At 30.7% G+C, this 16,133-nt stretch overlaps 1 pseudogene; it reads right to left on the reverse strand.

The window, feature by feature from the left end:
- Positions 1–4,834: 4,834 nt before the first annotated feature.
- On the reverse strand, positions 4,835–7,926 carry LOC120188079 (annotated as a pseudogene).
- Between the last annotated feature and the right edge of the window lie 8,207 nt (positions 7,927–16,133).

Below are 16,133 nucleotides of genomic sequence, written 5' to 3' on the forward strand. Positions count from 1 at the left end.
TTTTTACAAAATGGTCCCTAGTCTTGTGCTTGTTTGTTCTATTTCGAATTATTACATCCTAATTGCATGATTTTTCATTTTATTATTTGTTCTTTAATCTGCTTATAGATTTAGGGATAATTTCATTTAGACTTTTGAACTCTTGCGGTGTATTTAATTTTAACCATCAAAACTTTAGGGTAGAATCATATTTTAGTCCTCATAGGTTTAGAGTTTATTTATATTGCAGTCACTGGTTAATTTTGAATTTCTCTTAGATTGCAATACCTACTTGTGTTATTTTCCATTTTTTATTTTCTTGGTAATTACAATGATCAAAAAAGAGGAAATTGTGTTTTACTCCCTTTAGTATTTCCGTTTTTTGCAAAGTAGCCACCATTCATAGTTCTTTTTGTTCTTAGCTTCGAATTCAAGGTAATAAATGATTAAATTTTCTTTTTCTTTTTATTAACATCCATTGAATTAAATTATTGAAAAATTATGCTTTGACCCTGTTAAGTTTAGGGCGTATTTACATTGAGGTCACTGTTTAAGTTCTCGAATTGTATGCTATATTTTAGCGATTTTTTAATTTGGTTCCCATTCTGGTCTTTTTTGTTTTTTTTAATTTGGTCCTTGAATTTTTGTTGTTAACTTTAATTTAGTCCTTAGATTAATTATTTTATTGATTAACCTTGTTGTTAATTAGTTTGTTAAAATTTTACCCTCGATTGTTAGTTTTAATTAAATTTGTATTTTTCATTTTAACATACTTAGCGTTAAATATATTTCGTTAGACCCAATTGCTAGCATCTTTGAGGTAGTATTATTTGTGAGGGGAACCCATGAATACACACCTTAACTGACTAGGAGTGTGTTTTCGAGGATTGCCCGTACTAAATGATATTCCTTTTGGCCTACAAATATTTTTTTAGTGTACTAAATATATGTTTTTAGAAGAAACAAATAGGGTAACAACACTTTGTATGGAAATCCATCAAAATGTGCCTTAACTGACAAGGAGTGTATTTTTTAGAGTTGTCCATACGAAATATTCCATTTTTGAAATTTCTTTAAGTACGATCATAATTTAAATGTATATTCAAGTTTATCGATTTCAACATTAGATGACGTATAATTGTTTAGGTACCGATTTCGGGCACTGTGGGGGATGTTAATCCTTCCCCACGTAATCGACTCCCGAACCCTTTTCAAAATGAGTTTTTGGTTAAACGCATATCACTTTTTATCTTTTAAAATTATTTTTCTTAAAATTATTTTAAAAGATATTTTTAGGTATTCGACCTACCTAACTCAAAGTCGATGGAGACTCCAAAATTTATTTGTTTAAAAAAACCAATCTTTTCCAAAATTAAATTTGATCGCTCCCTGCCATAGCCCTAAAAACCTTAAAGACCGTTCCGACACATAGATAAATAAAACACCAAACCGTTAAATGTAAAAACTTATTTAAGTGTTGGTTATCAATTACATAAATGAATTACATGTTTATTAGTGGAAGAGAATCAACATTTATTGATGATGAAATGGTGATTGTCATGTTTGATGGTGATTCACCTCTTTTGATTTAAACGAAAAGTTGCGTAAAATAATTTTAGTGAGTTAAAAAATATTCTACAATGCTTAGAGAAATTAAATGAGAGAAAGAAGGTTCATGACTCATTTTTTTAGTCATGCATGGTGACTTATATATTAACTGTTAAGGTTGGTATCAGGTCTATGATCATGATGATTATTTATAAGTTGATAAAATTTGTAGATATTACTGTCAGATAATAATTTTAGCTATGGTAGATCACGTGGACCGACAAGTGATAATGTCAAGGATTGCAACTGTCTTGAGGATACTGGATTCCAAAGATTTCTTAGCTCCAAAAGTCTCAATAGGCGGAAGACTAACAATAAAAATGTGGTTTGCAGAATAAGTATGAAGGAAGTACAATACTTATCTTATTTTGTAATCCTATAGGTCTGGCCTGGACGTTACGACCGAATCTAGGCAGTCACATATCGTATTCAAAAGTTATTTTCATATTTAAAACACAGTTGAAATCCATATAACAGTATAATACAGAACTAACCATCAGTAAGGTTCATACGGATATATATATATATATATATATATATATATATATATATATATATATATATATATATATATACATATATCGAAAAAACTGTATAAAACATATACATAACAAAATACCGATAATACAAATACATCAAAATAGCAGTAAAAGCACATGTCATCAAAGTATAACAAAGGGCATATAAAAATATACAGTAGTACAAAAGTGAGGAGTGATCGGTCCTCCTGATGCCAAGTCTGCTAGTTTACTCTCTGGTATTATTTGGAAATGTTAAAAAGTAAATAGTGAGCTAAAAAGTCCAGTGTACTCCTTGCAGTGTATAAAGACATACAAATAAAATACTTCGGTAAAATTAGTTCATCAAACATATTTTGAAAATATGAACACTACCCATCCGAACACCAGAATGTATAGGTTCCTTTGAACTATACACCCACTTGTACACCCGGTAAGGACCTTATACGTAAATTATAAGGACATGTGGTAAGGACTTACCCTGTGCACAAAGTAGAGGAGCCTGCAGTACGATCTTACAAGTCATAGACTATACATTAGATACTTCCTCCAATAATACCTCCATGACAACATAAACATATATATCCTAGTGAAAACGGTAGTTTGATTTATTAAAACATGAAAATATTCCATATTAAAAAAAACATATACAATAATACAATAACAAGAGATCATATAAGAAATATATGGTAAATCAGATATCAAATCAACAATATTCAGAAAATTAGATATCATGTCGTAAAAATATTCAATATAATCATAATTCCAAAACAGTTTAGATTGGCAGTTCAAAACAATAATGTAACACCATCAGGAAACACACTTGTACCAGTCTGAAACGTTTGATCCGATAGTCTACTATTGGGTCTGCCTATCACGATCAACAATAGTGATATTCTCGAATAAATATATTCTCGATCAATAGAAACACGAGTACATTCATAAAAATATATTCTCGAATAAATACTAAGCATTTTTGGATTAACGAGCTCGATTCAAAACTTTCAGGTCAGAATTTGGTGAAATGTACCACAAAATCAGTCTCAAAACGTCAAAAAAGTCAGGATGGAGGTTTCGAAAAAAGTCACTGACCAACAACAGTCAATGGCTGACTCGGTTCGGTTCGGGCAAGACTGGTTCAGTTCAATAGGTTGGTTCGGTGATAGGTCAATTGGGATTTGGCCCATTACGATCCGCGTATTTCTAGAGTTACTCATAGGTTTTCGTAAATTTGTTAAATAGAGGTTATTGTTATTCATATTAAAATTTTGATATTTTTTCCAATTCGTAGGATCTAGCACTGACACTGATTGTGATGGGTAGACCCAGTAGTAGTCTACCCGATCAGACTTTTCAGTCTAATACATGTGTGTTTCTTGATGGTGTTACTTTGAACTACCGATCTGAACTGTTTTAGAATTCTGATGATATTGAATATTTTTAGGACATGATATATGATTTTCTGAATATCGTTGATTTGATATCTGATTTACCGTATATTTCTTATTTGATCTCTTTTTATTGTATTACTATATCTATTTTGTTTGGAATATGGGATATTTTTATGTTTTAATAAATTAATCTACCGTTTTAACTTAGATACATACACATTTATTACTGTAATGGGAGGTATTATTGGAGGAAGTATCTCAGGCCTAGTCTATGATTTGTAAAACTTTATCGCAGACTTCTATGCTTTGTGCACAGGGAAAGTCCTTACCGCAAGTCCTTATGCTTTACGTATAAGGTCCTTACCGCGTGTACAAGTGGTGTATGGATCAGGAGAGCCGACATATTCTGGTGTTTGGATGGGGTAATGTTCATATTTTCAAAACATGTTTGATGAACTAATTTTACCTAAGTATTGCAAGGAGCACATTGAGCTTTTTAGCTTACTCTTTAATTTTTAACATTTTTAGATAGTACCAGACAGTAGACTAGCATACTTGACATCAGGAGGACATATCACACCTCACTTTTGTACCAATATATATTTTTATATGCCTTTTGTTATAATTTGGTGACATGTGTTTTTATTACTATTTTGATGTATTTGTATTATTGATATTTTGTTCTGAACATGTTTTATACGATTTTACCGATGTTAGCATATGTATATATATAATATGTTTACCATACAAACTTTACTGATGGTTAGTTATGTATTATACTATTATGTAGATCTCAAATGCATTTTAAATATGAAAAGAACTTTTGAATACGACATGTGACGTCTAGATTTAGTCGTAACGTCCAGACAATGTCTAGGGAGTTATATTTTGATCAAAGAATATTATAGAGTGACTTGAACCAAAATATATAGAGGAAATCTTTTGTTACATTAATGATTTATCAACCATCTCTAATAGCACAACGACTAACACCAAGTGTTTGATTTCACAAGTCTGGATGAACGAAGAAGCCTTTCCACCTTCCGTCGAACCTAATTGTCTCTTTGCAATAAGATCAAATGTCTCTTACCACATCTTGATATGAGAATAATGAAAATATTTAATATGAAGAGTTTTATACCATTAAGTAATTTAAATAACCGTATTCTAAACAGTATTCGATCAAGTAGTCAAACATTCTCTTCTTTAGACTACCCCTTTTAAGATCATATATGATATTTGGTTAAGCACGCTGCATTACTAATTTGGGTCTTTTATTATAGTATGACAATACACACACATATGTATACACACGTGGATAACTTTTTTTCCTTCCCAATTTGGACAATGCAGAGCAAGATTAAAAAATGAAGACAGACTACAAGGATTTAGTTCACATATCTAGTTTGGGCTTTTCAGCCTACCAGGAACAGAGACATTAGGGTACAGAATCAATAACCATCTGCAGCTGTTTTGATCAGGCAATAGGCGACGTTTTAGCCGCAAGGTGGGTTAGAGCACGGCGGTGATAACTAGTTCGGAGCTTCTTGTACTTCTGCACGAACGTCCCTATATCTATCTCCTTCTCCAGGAGCTGCTTGTTCACTGTATGATTCTTTATCTGTCTCATTCATCACATCTACAAAGAGGAAGTCAAGCCACCATAATTTTATTCTATTATCATGATCCAAGCCCAAGTCTTAGGAATATATTATCAGCAATGTTTACCTTGAAGCCTGTTAATAAATGATGCAGGAGAGTAGAACTTCAGGATTTCTTCTTTCTGCCTCTCAAGATCGTTTAGTTTCTCCACAGCTGCTGCAAGTTCTGTGGTCCGGATAATTCTGCACTGTTGTCATAAAGGGAACAAAATGTTTTACACTAGATATTCTAATAATAGTAATCAATGGCAAAAACGAATACAAGATGTGCTGGATATCTCACCTGGTTTCTTAGCTCCATCATTTGTGGTTCTTTATCCAAATTGTTCCCTGTTTATTAAGATAACAAAAATTTGCATTCTGTTCTGTCTGCTGAAGTAATTTCTATTTTATATTATGATTATCATATATTGATAGAACTCACTAGCAAGCTGCAATGTCTCGTTCCGGAGTTCATCTCTTATCTGGTAATAGTTACAAAGACGGAGTAAGAAGTGAAAGAAATTACAAAAAACATGGTAATGACAAGCAAGGTTTTCTCAATGCATACACGTGCAGGTTGATCCAATAGTATTCCTACATAATAGAACTAAAAGAGAAGTCACATCATGAGACCAACAAGGGATTAGAACAGTATGCACAAACTAAATGAAAATCGAACACTGAAAAAGGTGTCTGATTAACAAATGGAAGAAACAAGGATTAACTAACAGAAATGACAGGCTGGCCACCAAGGGTTCATTCTAGTTAAATTTTTTAAAAATATTCTCGAAGGCCACCACAAGTCAACCAAGGGTTCATTTTAGCTTGGTATTTGGAGTATAGATTTCAATGTCCTTCAGATGATCTTTAGTCTGTGCACATGACAAGCATACGCAGATCTTTCAACTATTTTAAAACTCGTGTAATATTTAAGCCTTTTCCTATGTAAATAATTATGTGCCAAATGTGGCATAAATGTTCTGATTTTCTGCTTAGCAATAGGCCATCAATCTCATCAAACTCACTATTTAACCAAAATCCTTGTTTATACTTTATACTATGGACTAAAAGACAAACCATAAGACATCGAGAACAGAGGAGGAACCCACAATCGAAGAAAAAAACAAAGGTGCAAAAAATGCATAGATCATTTGAAAAGATGAAATGAAATAAAATAGGGCAGATTACAACTCACATTGTTTTGAATTTTAACCTGATCAACTGATAGTAGGAACTGATTGTATGCATCCTTGTCAGACAAAAGCTTCCGTAATTCATCAACACTAAGAAAATAAGGAAGTCATTTGGAGTTGCAAGATGTAATCTTAAGAAAAACAAGCACTTTTCCTAGAGTAACTTCTAAAGATTAAGTCAAGAAATGAAAAGAAAAAAAAAGAAACAGGAAAATGAAAAAAAATAAATAGTAGAGCATAATAGATCATTAGTAAAGCACAGAAATAGTAAAGAGGGATTAGAATCTTAATTCTTTCATAAAAGGAAATGAAGATTTCCTTGCCAATAGCAAGGTGGAGTGCCAGAACCAGATATCTCACCTTTTTTCCCTTAAAAGAGCAATGATTCCTGCAGCTTCAGAGGGTGAAACTTGTGAGGGAGACTCTGGCCTTTCTGCAGGCCTCTGTACACTGAAGCTGTTAGAAGCACTGGTACTTGGTGTAGAAGGCCGGGAAGTATTAGGAGAGCTAACACCAGGAGGATACCAAGAATGTGAAGAACCCTCTTGTGGAAGTGGCTGAGCTTGTTGCTCCTGTGAACCCCTGCAACATGTTAAAATTTTAGAGGCAAACATACATGTCACAAAGTATGCCAATGGAAAAATAACTCCAACTGATTTAGAAAGATCACAATCAAGTTTTAACTTTAGATCAATATCGCACAAATATGGCCACAACACAACTTAAGTACCATCACAACATTTAAAATCAATACAATTTCTAGACCATTTGAAAGAGTAATCCATACTGAAATCCAACGTAAGGTGCATATATCGCCGGGACATATTAAAGCGACCAGGTAATAGCAGAAAAACACATGAATCGTGTCTACATTTTAGATTTACCCTAAAATGATAAGCAATTAAGAGAGCTCATCCTTAAATCCAATTTCATAAAAATAGATGTTAGCCACTGAAATCCAACATTATGCTTACTTAAAACTGCTAATGCAAGTTCCATTTCTGCCATGTGTGCAGAGAACCTCTCATTTATTCTATTTTAAACAACAAAACGGAAGAACGGACACTTTTGGTTAGCTGCAATTTCTCATCCAACTAAAACATGTTTCTATTACTATGAAAATACAATAGCCTAACTTCCCTTTAGCATAAATTTTAGTCTCTTTGATGATCAAACAGCCTTGTAATACGCCCAAAAGGAAGTAAATGGAGACTCTAAAATTACATATACACTAATATGCACGATAAAGAGAATAATAGACAAAAAAACCCAAAATCAAGCAAACCCACAATTACATTAATACAAAGAAACTCTGAAGAGAGATTGGACAAATTCAGAAATCATAAGCCCTAAAAAATAAGCTGAATCGAAATTCAAAACATTGAAAGAACAAATTTCCGATTAAATGGAGTCCGATTATAAAATAAATGGAAAGAGATTAAAGAGCTAACAACAGAACGTACCAGAACCTGAACATAGCTCGCAAACGGATCGGCTTGTTAAGTGGAATAATCAATAAACGCAATGGATCGGAACCCTAAAAGGAGAAACAACCTTAATCGGTTGAGTCGAAGACGAAGAAAAGGTTAATTGTTCCATACTCTTTAAGGAAATACTATTTCGGTTTTGTTTTTTATTTTTATGAGAGTCTAAAATCAACGAGTTTTTTTTTTCAAACTTTTTTTACAAATTTTATTACACGTGGTAGGTTATTTTTGGTTTGAAATGCGTCCCAGGACGAAGCATCTAAGACGAAGGGACCTAGAAAATGTAGCACCTATTCGTACCGTCTTCTTATTTTTTATAATTTATTTAAATGGTAAATTACACATATCATAAAGTTTGAATAATTTTTTTGATAAAGTATACGAATGATCTCCGGCTATAAGATAATACTTTGTCGAGTTTATTGACTATTAAAGGTTATAAAATAGTCCTTCGACTATAAGGTGTTGTTTTGTTAAGTCACCGACTATTAAAAGTTATAAAATTATCACTCGACTATTTAGTATGTTCCAAACTCATCCTTTTTATTTAAAAAATTGACGACAATCTGAATTGGATGTTAACTTGATGGCTAATATATGATAAAATTTGATCTCAAAATCTTAAAAAAACTATTATATCTCAGTAAACATGTTAACATCCAACTCAGATTGTTCTCAAATTTTTAACGGAAAAGGACAAGTGTGAAACATACTAAATAGTCGGGTGACCATTTTGTAACTTTTAATAGCCGAGGACTCAACAAAGTAGCACCCTATAGACGAATGACCATTTTATAACTTTTAATAGTCAAATGACTCAACAAAATAATATCCCATAATCGAGGGACTATTTGTGTACTTTACCCTTTTTCTCTTATATTAATATATGTAAGTTGTATGCCAGCAATGAATATTTTTTAATTAATTAACTATTTCTGTTAAAATAATTATTTAAAAAAAATAAGATATTAAATATTAGAGTATTTTAAAAATAAAATAAAATTGAGTATTTTATTTTTTTAGAAAGTATGAATATGATATATTCATTTGTCAAAAGTATTGTCAACAATGTCTTCTTAAATATATTTGAACAAATACAATTATGACTATCATAAGTAAAATATAACACTGATCAACTAGTGATAGTCTGATAAGTAAAAGTATGAACATCCAATGTCCCTAAAGTATCAAACATAAAAAGAAAAATCTAAAGAATATCCAAAGTAAACGAATGAAAAAACAATCTTCCCTTAACTACAATCTATTCGACACAAATATCTGACCACCAAAGCAACGTCATATACAAACGAATGAAGAAAGAAGACATCAGGAAAGTAACCAATCAAAAAATTATGTAGAATTATAAATCTAGAAGAAGACTAATAAAAAGACATGCACTGAAGGTCTAAAATCATCAATAGTCTTGATATCATTTACTAAAAGTATGATCAAGAGAAAATATTATTATAAATATATTAAAATATGAAAATTAATAAAATTAGATGATAATTAACTGAAAAAAACGGCAGAGAGATGGCCGTGAAAAACCACTACCGTTGCCTGAAAGTTGGTAAGGTGTGATAACCGACCAATGCAAAGTAGCCGTTACAGAGAATTTTTTTTGGCTATTTTGGTTTTAGCTTTTAATTGAGTATTTTGTTAAATGTCAGTTGTCGTATATTAAAAAAATCAGTGTTTAAAAATTTTAAAGTATATTTTTTATAGATAAAGGTAAATATTTGAATCATAAAATTATAATTTTATATTATATGAGATATTTATAACTATATAATATATGTTCAAAATAATTGAGTAATAAATAAAAAATTGATACTTAAAACAAATCACGTATCAATTATATTGCGAAAAATGAAAAGTTTATATCTCAATACAATATATATGATCGAAGTATTTGAAAACACAAATAAATAATTTTGTTTCCAAAAATCATCTAATTAACAAGGAAGAATTCCATTCCTCCTTCCTATTTGCAATTGTGAGAAAGACCTCAACAATGAAGACGACATTCGATCCAACTGTCTCATAGATTGAGCCATATTCGCTGTTGAAGAAGAAGCTTCTCCACTGTCATCTACTAAGTATATATGGAACTGATCCATTGACAAAGATCGCTTCAACCCTGTGGTCAAATAGTTTGTTTTGTTTTCTCTAGGGAACACCAAGGACACACAATGTGTTAGCAAAATATTCGACTGAACCCCGGAAGTCGAAGTCGTCGCCCGGTCGCCTCCGTGTTCGACATCCGCGTTTACAGCCACGAGGGTTCGACAAATAGGACAGCAAGAATGCGCCGAGAACCAATCGTCGATGCACGGGACATGAAACAAATGCCTGCAGTTCGGCAACAAACGTACATCCTCACTTTCCTTGAGTTCTCCCAGGCAAATAACGCATTCGGTTTGATCAGTGCCAATCTCTTTAAAATTTTCCCTGGTGCAACACACGATTGGAATTGTTTTGAGTATTTGTCGTTCCACTCCACCTGCAAAATCGTCCACTACGATCACCCTCTTCATCTCGCCGTCGCAGGCAGTATTTGAGGAGTAACCAATGATAAACAATTAGTGCTAGAAAAGTGGCAACTACTCCTCCCAAAAAAATCAATAATGGAGTCAGAAAAGTCCCTGAAACTTGATCTGCACTTGCAGGTTCCATGGTTCCACCATCTACAGAATTTTGCTTCAATTTTGAGGGCAGTGGAGAACTTAAAAGATACTAGAATGTCCGTGTCAATGGAGTGAGTTGAACTAGAGTTTACGAGGCCTGAACTAGAGTTTACAAGTGGCATTCTAGGCTTTGGAATCTGACGAAGGGGGCATGTATATGGTGTCTAATTGGACAAGTGTCAATGCCTTTGTGGAGGATGACGATTCATATCTTATTTAGCCCTACCCTATTTAATATATAAATAATAAACAAAAATAGGGACGGTTAAATTACAAGTATTTGGATAATTGTATCAATATAATTTATTTTAATTTTGGATAATTATTAATATATTTTAATTTGATTTGATTTAATTTAATTTTAAAATATAAATGTTAGAGATTGTAAAATTGGGTTTGCCCAATTTTTCTTTCTTTTCCCTTGTCGTTATTATTTTTTTATTTTTGTGAACAATGAGACACTAATTTTTGTGTTCGTTGTCAATTATTTATATTCATTGTTTTTTTTATTTTATTATAGTGTATCTTTATTTTTTTTTATTTTTTAATAATTTTACTTTTATGTCACATCTTCTGTCTTTATAATACGTTTTTACATAGTTTTATGACACGTTTTTATATAGCTTTATGACACGTTTTCGGTTATTTAGCCGTTGTTTTCGTTTTTTCTTTTTCAGGGTTGGATTTAATATTGTCGCCAGGGCCGGTTTTGGGCCTGTGCGGGCTGCCCAACCGCACAGGGCCCAATTTTTGTAAGGGCCTCTAAAATTTTGTAAGTTTTTGTATATATGTGTATTTAGGATGTTTGACCCAATAATTTTCAAGTCCAAGGCCCACATTAAATAATATTTTAGTTTTAAAATGTCTATTTTACTGTTATGCATAGCGCCACCAAAATTTACAAGACGGGTCTGATTGTCGCAACTGATTAAGATGGTGCTTATTTGTTATTATGTTGATATTCCCTTCCTCGGATTGAATTTAGATACATGATTTATATTCGTGGATAGTATTTTCACGTCGCTTGATTATGATTAGTGATTTGTCGGTGATCTTTTAATATCTTCATCTCTTTTTGGGTTCCTCTACCGATACAGTCAAATATGTTCGTATCTATATTTTGTTCGAGTTTATTTGATTATGTTTTTTTAACATTTTCCTTGGTCATTGTGTGATCTTAAGTGATGTGTCACTTGATTATGATTAGTGATTTGTCGGTGATTTTTAATATCTTCATCTTCTTTTGGGGTTCATCTTCCGATACAGTCAGATATGTTCGTATCTATATTTTGTTCGAGTTTATTTGATTAGGTTTTTTAACATTTTCCTTGGTCATTATGTGATCTTAAGTGACTAGTTTTCTTTTATTTGGGAAAATGTCCTTACTATATATTTGATTTACGATTTTCGTTGTAAACCTTCATTGTTATTTAGATAGTTTATATTTTTAATAAAATTAGCGGCTTCTATAATATATATATATATATATATATATATTAGAACCCATTAAATGTAAATGATCTTAGTAGTAAAGGAAATGGCATTCTCTCTAGAGATTTTAGATTCGAGTAATTATATTTGCAAGGTGTATACGTTATCAATTGATTAAGAAAATTCTAAATAAACACTACTTTGTAATCATTCTAGACTATTTAAAGAAATTATAAATGTTAAATGTATAATTTTTATGGCAAGGCAGGGTTGGTTAGTATTTCATACTTTATGTCACGAATCAGTGTCAATGGAGGAGTTGATGGTAAGAGAGGGTTATGGTAAGATTTTATGTTAAGTAGATGAATTTATAAGATTTTAGGATAAGTAAACTATCTTTGATCTATCTCTTATTTTATGGAGTTAATTGCATCGTATGTCCCTAAACTATAATCTTTATTTTAAATTGATTCTTAAATTTTAGAGTATTCTAATTTCATTCTTAAACTATGACTCTCATTCTAAATTAGTCCATAAAATTTTGAACATTCTAATTTCACCTAAACTATGACCTTCTTTCTATCTTAGTCCCCAAACTTTTGAATATTCCAATTTATCCCCAAATTAATCCAAATATGTAATTAATTTCAACCATAGTTTAAATTAAAATTTTTTATTTTGAAAATATAATAATATAACTTGGCCTAGCGATTTTATTTACAAGGGATGTGATTAGTATATACGTATAGTTTGGGGTGAAATTAAAATATAAAAAAGTCTAGAGACCAATTTAGAATAAAAGTCATAGTTTAGGGTTAAAATTGAATTATTTAAAAGTTGATGACTAATTTAGAATAATAATCATAGTTTAAGGATGAAATTGAAATATTTAAAAATTTAGGGACCTTTTAAAATAAAGATCATACTTTAAAGACATGTGATACAATTAACTCTATTTTATGTTTTGATAATAATTGTGTGGTTGTGTTAAGTTTATAACGTACTCCGTGTTGTGATCTCGTAACTTTATCGCTTTGATCATTATCAACTTTAATCCTACTTTGGAACTTGGTTTCATATAATTTTCTTTCAATTCATATGAAATTTTATTCTTTAATATATTTTACGAAGCTCGTTATATGAACATGAAATTTTTTACATATATAATAATAAATGACTTAAATCTTAAAATAAATTTTCAATATATATGCATTTTTCAAAACAAAAAAAAAGTCTGCCCACAATATTTCTAATTTTATTTTGTCTTACATGTAGCATATTGAGACTATTAGTTGGGTCAGATTTGATTAGAGAAACGTAAAATAAAAAAGGCCATTTTTAATAATTTTCTAGTTATAGGTTTTTTATTAAATCTTTCTCTTATAAAAATTATGAAATAATAATATTAATTAAAGTATTAATAAATTAATATTTCTATTAATGTTTATCATACGATAGTTAATAAAGTTATCATATTAACAAATTCAATCTCCATCTTTTATATTTTATTTTAATTTGATTCTAATTAAAAAAATTAAATTTTATATGTTTCAATATTCTATCAATCAAATATTTTATTGAAACGTTGGCAGTAAATTTAAATCACATTTGATCCTACATATTATTAATGGTATTTAGCAAGATATTATGACTACTCAAATTAAAAGAAAATTTTATGATCTGAAATAATCTTAATATAACTTATGATATAATCTTTTTGTCTCACGATAACTTGACAAAATATAAGATATGAAAAAAATGAACTTTATATCGTTTTATTTTTATTTTCTCGAAAACCAAATAGATTAATTGAACAATTGATATTGATCTTCATCAATTTATTGATTGTTCAAGGATCCAAAAATATCTCTCTTATAATAAAAGGAACAAATTTAATTTTAACCATTCATGTCTAATTACATGATTCTTATCATGTTCAAACATAAATTTTATAATTGTTCAGTTAAAGACAAGTTTTGCTTATATCAAAATACAATCTTTCTCATGTTAGGACTGTATTGATTTCATATCTAAGGATTTAATGACACAATCGTTACATATCAGTTTATGATTTTAATTCATGTATTAATTTCAAAACAAGTTGGATTAATATTTGTTCTCAACAAATACATATAAATTTAATGGTAAATTTAAGGCTTAAGGGTCACATTTGTCCCCATAGTAGACTCAATTATCATTTTCATCCCTATCGTATTTTCGCATAAATTTAACTCTCAAAGTTATTTAATTATATCATTCTATACCTACCCTAACTTAAAACCCTAAATTAATAACCATAAACCTCTAAACCATAACCCCATAACCTATCCTCTAAACCATAAACCATAAACCATAAGCCTTAAATTCTAACTTAAAACCCTCAATTTAGGATTTTAAATTAGGGATAGGTATAAAATAATGCAATTGAACAACTTTGAAGGTTAAATTAATACAAAAATATGATAGAGACAAAAATAATAAATTGGATCGCAAAAATTACCTTTTGCCTAAATTTAATCATGACACAAAACATGTTTCCATAATTGCTTGAAAATTTTGTTATATATGATAGGATTAAACCTAAGAAATAGCTGATGACATGCATATTACTTGTTCATATAAGGATCAAGCTTTTCAGTCCAAAGACTGGATCCAAAATGAAGTTAGGTTATTTAAATTGAAATTTCTCAACCCAAAGCTTAAGTTGGTTCTATTAAGTAAACATTAAAAAAATTCCAACACATAGCAACAATAGAGTATAACATCAAAGTTTCAAAGACAATCTTTAACAAATATAGAACAACAAATTTCTTTTAGGAATGTATTTTCTTGTTATTTAGAGGGTAAAACATACAAAAAGTACGACACGAATGTGAACCTTGTTAAAAAACATCTCTAAACTTACGTGGAGAAAAAAAGAATATACCATGATCATATTAAAAATACATCAAAACAACCAAGAAAAACAATATCAATATCTCACCCCCAAGTAGACAACACTACTGTGCTGTAGTGAGAATTTAGTGTTGAAGATTGATGATTCCGGAGGTACATATGTCGATGTGTAACCAGTCCCTTTTACGTAATAAAACAATAATTATGCTTATATTTCCCTTAAAATATATCTATAATTTAATAACAGTTAATCGATGATTAATCACTTATCAAAACCAACACTAAATTTAACATTTAATCATCATTTTAACAGTTTCAGACTGGTCACATTAGGGTCACCGGAGCGACCCAGACTGAAAATCTTAGAAAATTTATTTATTTTTGTTAATCCATTTAAACTGTAAAATAATTTATAGATAAAATACAAGATCAGAAAAATCATTTATTTATTAAATTATAGAATTCAACAATATCCAGTAATAAAACAAATTTCAGACTCGAATATAAAAAACATAATACAACCTCCATGCCCCCCAATTACATGCACCGTACTTCGCAAGCAACGTCAATGTAACTCCTTTACTGATGTCGGTAAAAACACAAGATCAAACTCTTTAACCTGAAATGGTAAGTAATACAGTGTGGTTTGGAAAGCTCGGTAATACAAAAACTACCAGATAAATACAATAGGTCACCAATATATGGTAAAGCATAAATTTTCTTAACGATATAGACATTATTAGATTCTAGCGACGAGCTCAGATTTCATTAATTATTTCTTCAGGTAACCATGAGGAAATCAGAATCTGAAGGAAATATTCAGAGAGACATATTAAGGAGGTTGAGATGAGGAGTCTAGTGTGTTCCAACAAAACCAGAGAAAGTGTACATATTTTTGTAAAACAACAACATTTTAAAGCATATTTTTAAGACCATAGTAATACCCTCCAACTAAACACCGATATGCAGTTCCTCATAATTGCATCCATAAGGACTTACCCTAGGCCCATTGGGCGTAGATGCCAACCTAAGGGAATATCTTGGGGCTTGACAACCTATCCAAGGAAGTACCTTGGGGCCTTAGAGCCTACCCAAAGAAATGTCTTGGGGCCTCAGAGCCTACCCAAGGAAATTCCTTAGGGCATTAGAGCCTACCCAAGGTCACTTTAGGTCTGTAAGGAATTACCAGCTTGATTAGAGCTGAACCTCCATACTCCAGAATCCTACCCAGACAATATCCTAATAATCGATTCATACAGTAAACAGTAGATTCCATGATCCATAAATCAGGAACGATTATA

The sequence above is a fragment of the Hibiscus syriacus genome, unplaced genomic scaffold (genome assembly GCF_006381635.1).
Source record: "Hibiscus syriacus cultivar Baekdansim isolate YM2019G1 unplaced genomic scaffold, ASM638163v2 tig00116938_pilon, whole genome shotgun sequence".
NCBI lineage: Eukaryota > Viridiplantae > Streptophyta > Magnoliopsida > Malvales > Malvaceae > Hibiscus > Hibiscus syriacus.